The sequence below is a fragment of the Vombatus ursinus genome, unplaced genomic scaffold, assembly GCF_900497805.2.
Source record: "Vombatus ursinus unplaced genomic scaffold, bare-nosed wombat genome assembly UNPS02014818.1, whole genome shotgun sequence".
Taxonomy (NCBI): domain Eukaryota; kingdom Metazoa; phylum Chordata; class Mammalia; order Diprotodontia; family Vombatidae; genus Vombatus; species Vombatus ursinus.
This window is the reverse complement of record NW_020954596.1, coordinates 59,923,647-59,929,229: the sequence shown is the minus strand read 5'-3', so window position 1 is coordinate 59,929,229 and position 5,583 is coordinate 59,923,647. Positions and strand designations below refer to the sequence as shown.

General features: G+C 39.6%; 1 long non-coding RNA gene across 1 annotated transcript; it reads left to right on the top strand.

Annotated features, from left to right (window-relative positions):
* The first annotated feature begins 794 nt into the window (after positions 1 to 794).
* On the top strand, positions 795 to 5,287 carry LOC114023502. Its single transcript, XR_003566807.1, has 3 exons — positions 795 to 964; positions 1,081 to 1,216; positions 5,203 to 5,287. It is a non-coding gene; the product is annotated as an uncharacterized LOC114023502 (long non-coding RNA).
* The last annotated feature ends 296 nt before the right edge of the window (positions 5,288 to 5,583 follow it).

The window sequence follows — 5,583 nt, the reverse complement described above, 5'->3', positions numbered from 1 at the left end:
CTCAGACCAAACACTTGACACTTACTAGCTGTGTGACCCTGGGCAAGTCACTTAACCCCAATTGCCTAAAAAAAAAAAAAAAAAAAGAGGGAGTGGTTAGGTGTAAGCCTAGGTTAGTGCTCCTAGGAGACATGATGGAGATACAGTCATTTGGGAATGTTTGATACTGATTCAATTCCTTGTTAGTACCTTGCTATTTTATTTCCTTTGATGCTTTTTGTCTTCACTTTTATATGCCATGTGACTTGGGCTTAAGATTTCTTCTTCTTCTGAGATACATTGGTGGGAGCTAAGAGCTAGTGCCACAAACTAGTGTGCAAATGAGGAGGGGCCTACATTGAGGGGGCCTAGGTTTACAACTCTATCTATCTATCTATCTATCTATCTATCTATCTATCTATCTATCTATCTATCTATCTATCTGTCTCTTCAGATGTGCAATGACCACAATTGAATGCTAGGAGGAAATTAGCTAGATTCCATTAAGGACTCAAACTCCTGCAATAGCCTGTTTCTTTAATATCAGTCTGTCCCCACTGATGCTATATGGTTGTGAATCAAGGAATACTGTGGTTCCAGAATAATCAAAATTACCAATAGTAATAGAAAGATAAATAGTGACCATAAATAGGCTTAATTGTGTTATCAGTTGTTAGGGACAAGTCATAGAAAAGATATCATGAAGGACATATATGACTGGAAATAGGGATAGGCTAATCATTTGGTGAGAGTGAGAGATGATGGATAAGCTACTTGACTCAGACTCTCATTTCCCTTAAGACAGTAGAATTAGAGGAAGGCATTTAGTGCTTTGGGTAGATCCTCTCTGAAAGATTTGTGGAGAAATAAGGGATATAAGATTTAGAGGTAGAAGGGACCTTATCTAGCCTCATCTCATCACTTTGCAGATAAAGAAACCGAGACCCAGGAGATGAAACGGGTTACAGGTTACCCTATGCAGGAAGTAAGTAGTAGAATTAGGGTTCAATTTACTCAATAACCGAAGTTCTTTCTACCATGCCATCCTGCCCGAGAATCACACAAATAGTAAGTACACCATCTCTGTCTCTGGGACCATAGGACCATGGAAGTCACAAAAACTAGAAGCAACTCAGGACTCAATTGGCCCAACTCCTCAGGTTGGTTTGCCGTATTTGGATATACATAAAGAAAGTGAGGCCAGAGGAGGTTAACGACTTTCCTGAGGACATACAAGGTAAGCAATGGGTGGGACTTGGAGGGAGGTCTTCTAACCTCAGAGTCAGGGCTCTGGTCACTGTACCAAACCATACCCAAACCATGTTTCCTCATCAGTCCCTGAGATCCAGAATTGGGTATTGTATTTAATTTAGTTTCTCATGTCTTTTAGCTTTGTTTTTGGTAAGAATGGAAATTTCTTGAGAGTGTTTCACTCCTGTCTTTGTGTTCCCGGAGCCTGGCACCTAGTGCATTCTTAATAAATGTTTGTTGATTGATTAGTTTTCATTTGTGTTATCATAGTCATGTATTTTACTCTCTTAATCTCTCTCTCCTTTTCTTTTTTCCTCTCATTCTATCACTCTCACTCATCCTCTCCTTTATTTCTCTCCTTCCTTCCTCCCTCCCTCTCTTTCTTTCTTTGCCCTCTCCTTTGTTTCTTTTTCTCTTTGTTTCTCTCCTTCCTTATCCTCTCCTTTGTTTCTCTCTTCTTTCCTTCCTTCCTCATTCCCTTCTTCTTTCTTTTCTCACCCTCTTCTTTGTTTCTCTCTTTCTTTTTCCTTCCTTCCCTCCTCTTTCTTTTTTGGTAAGGCAATCGGGGTTAAGTGACTTGCCCAGGGTCACATAGCTAGTAAGTGTCAAGTGTCAGAGGTCAAGTTTGAACTCAGGTCCTTTTGACTCCAGGGTCAGTACTCTATCCACTGTGCCACCTAGCTGCCCCACTCTTTCATTTTTTCTTTCTTTCTTTCTTTCTTTCTTTCTTTCTTTCTTTCTTTCTTTCTTTCTTTCTTTCTTTCTTTCTTTCTTTCTTTCTTCCTTCCCTCCTTTCTTCCCTCCCTCCTTCCTTCCTACCTTCCTTCCTTCCTTCCTTCCTTTCTTTCTTTTCCTCTACCTTCTCATACCACTATCTTGGGACCTCACCAAATTATTCTGATCATGTCATTATGTCATTTCTTTCCCTTCCCCCACCCTCACGACTTTTTTATAATCTGCAAGTCAGAAGAAGATAGGTACTATTGTTCTCACTAAAGAATATCATGCAACAAAAATTGCCTGAATCAGCTCCTTTCTGTCATCTTTACATTTTTCGTATTCTCTTTAGGCATTTGCTGCTTTTCAGGTTCACCCATTGGCTGCCATGAAGGAGGCAGGCTTCAGATCATTCGCTTCTAGACAGCTACATGCCTCCTTTCTTCCCCCTGCAGAATCTCATTTTTATGATTTCTTCTCCACACTCCTAACCTTGTTATAGGAGGGTGGTTTATATTCTTTCTTCCTCCTGCTTCAGCAGCTCCCATCTCAGGCTCAGCTGCCATTTCATCTGTTTACTCCCTCTCCTCGGGCATTAATAAAGATGTTAAATGAGAGCAGACCTAGCACCAACCCCAGGGCACCCCTGAAGACAGCTCCTACTCCCCCATGGATAATTGCTATTTATTGGGCTGCTTTGTTTATGGTCTTTTAGCCAATTGTAATCTAGTGCCTTCCCGACCTTACTTTAACTGATTTCACAAAGGGAATTCTCAGGAGACACCAACTCCAAGGCTTAGTAATGTCAAAATAGAAGAGAACCTACTTCATAAACACCGAGTTGAGGTACCTTGAAGTGATCTGTGTCTGCCTTTGGTCCTCTGGGACCCCCGGTGCTGGGACAATTGAACAATAGCATCTCCTTGTGCAGTTTGCCTGGCTCAGTTCTACTTCTCCGTGGCACTTTTCTCAGGTACCTTTCACAACCCTTCTCTCTAAATCCTCAGCACTCTTTCATTTTCTCCTGGCAATAACCTTCTAATTTAGACCTTCCCCACAATAGACATAATAATATCCTCAGTTTTTCAGATTAGGAAATTGAGGAGTAGAGATTAAGTAATTTGCTTACAGGAATGAGAAAAGTCTCCTGACTACTATCAAATAGTCACGATTCTACCACTGTGGACTCAACATCTCTTGACTCCTCCAAGTCCTGGAGGAGTTTGAACGAAGGCTTTGAACTTTGAGTTCAGTTTTCTTTTGGTTGGAGCTCTTCTTGTGACTTCTTAATTTTGTCTTTGTATACCCAACACTTGTCCCAAAATAGGTGCTTAGTTAATGCTTGTTGAATGAATGAATGATTTCATCATGACTTTCACTGACACTGGTCCTCTTAAAGCTAGGCTTTTTCCTAAGCCTTCTAAACCTGCTATGATAAACAAATCTGAGCTGGTAGGAAAGGGGCAGAAGTTTTTAGGGTTCAGTGGAGAATGAGCTTTTTTTTCTTTTTTCTTTTATTTAGTATTTTATTTTCCCCCAGTTACATGTAAAAACAATTTTTAACTTTCGTTTTTAAAACTCTGAGTTCCAAATTCTCTCCCTTCCTTCTTCCCCACCCCCACCCCCCATTGAGAAGGCAAGTAATTCAATATAGGTTACACATGTGTAGAAAGACTAACTTTTTAAACATCAATATATTCCTAGTGAATGAGTTATTGAATATCACTGTCTTCAAAGAATTACCTAGATAACAATGAAGAGATGAAGAATTGCTCAGGAGAAACATGTAAAGGGTATTTTAACTGAGAAATGGTTGACTGGGAAGAGAAAAATGCATGTCATATAGAAAAGAAGAAGGGATAAAGCCATTCCCCAAAAGATAAATGGTCAAATAATATCAGTAATCATATTAAAATGCTCTAAATCACTATAATTAGAGATATGTAAATTAAGGAACTTAGGGCTTTACCTCACAAATATGACAAAACTGGAAAATGGCAAATGTTAATGGTGCTGTGGGAAAACAGGTATGCTAGTACATTGTTGATAGAACTGAGATTTGGTTTGGCCATTATGGAAAGCAATTTGGAACTATGCCCAGGAGGTTACTAAAGTGCCCCAGTAATAACATTACTAGTCCTATACCCCAAAGAGATCAAAGGAAGAGGAAGAGAACATTTATGCACAAAAAAATTTATAGTAGCCCTTTTTGTAATAGTTTGGAATCGGACACTGAAAATTGGAAACTAAAGGAGTGTCCTATTGGAGAATGACTAAATAAATTGTGGTATATTAGTGTACTGGAATATTATTATGTCATAGGAAATGATGAAACAGACAGTTTCAGAGGAAACTGGAAAGACCTTTATGAACTGATTGCATAAAGTGAGCAGGAGTAGAACAATTTATATAGCAACAATATTATAGAGAAAAATGGATCTCTTCTCTGCTGCCAGGAGTCACACTCAATGATGTTGCTTTGATTGACCAACTCCTTTACTTTCTCATGAGTGCTGTGTTTCCTATTGGGCAAGTAGCTCCATTGTAAAGTGTCGTGACTGATAGCAGTGGGGAGGAAAGAGAAATCTCCTTCTCTTCCCCATTTCTCACTGATCTTTGGTAGAGGTGCAAGGGAGTCCAGTCTATGCCTCCAAAGTATAGCTAATGACTCTCAAATATTGCCTCCTTCTCCAATGAGGCAGAAGTGGGGAGAACATATGACAGTTATCTCTCTCAAAAAAGTGATCCTTTAGGCTCTTTTTCCATAGCTAGCCTTCTTTGAGTCTGCCAGGAGGTATATTCCTCAGAGTTTCCTGGACGATGCCTCCCTAAAAAGTTTGTTCTGTTTTTTAATGGATATCAGGAACATTGTAAATCTCCAACCAGCTAATATCTAGTTATTCTCTCATCCCATCAAGGGGAACTTCACATTTTTGCAAAGTGGTAAAAGAGTGTAGACTTTATCTTTGTATGTCATTTAACATGTTAACATTTTGTTGTCTCTGTTACTTGCCCCATCTGGAATTTCATTAACTGGTCTAGGGGAGAATAAATCAGAGGTTTCCTGACCCACAAACCTTGCCAGTACAGCTTTTTAGAGATGAAACTTCATCATATTAATTGACAATAATGATTCTGCTCCAAAGTTTAAGGGCCCCATTCACCTTATCATCTGGGCTAGGGAGGTGAACCATTTAAAGTACAATATACTCAAATGGATCATTGATCTTAACTATGTGGTGTTTCTTTCCACAGATAGTAATCTCCATGTTGGCCCATCCTGTGCTACTCCTATCCATGCTCTACCATATGTGTGCTATAGGGGGTCAGGGGTGCTGGGGCCCTTCCTCACTTTCTCTTGACATCTTGAAGCCACCAATAAAATATGTAAGTAGTCCATCAATTGTCCCTCACTTTTACCACATGACCAGCACATCTTTTCTATTCATAAATTTCTTCGATGACATCCTTTACACAGCTTCTCCTTCATAATTCCTTGCTTTATGGTATGTTTCAGCTGGCTCATGCCCACCATGTGCCTTTCCCTTGCCCTTTGAGTGATCCTCAATTTCAAATCCTCCAGGATTATAGTATTCCATGACTCATAACCATACAATAGCACCAAAAGAATTTTGT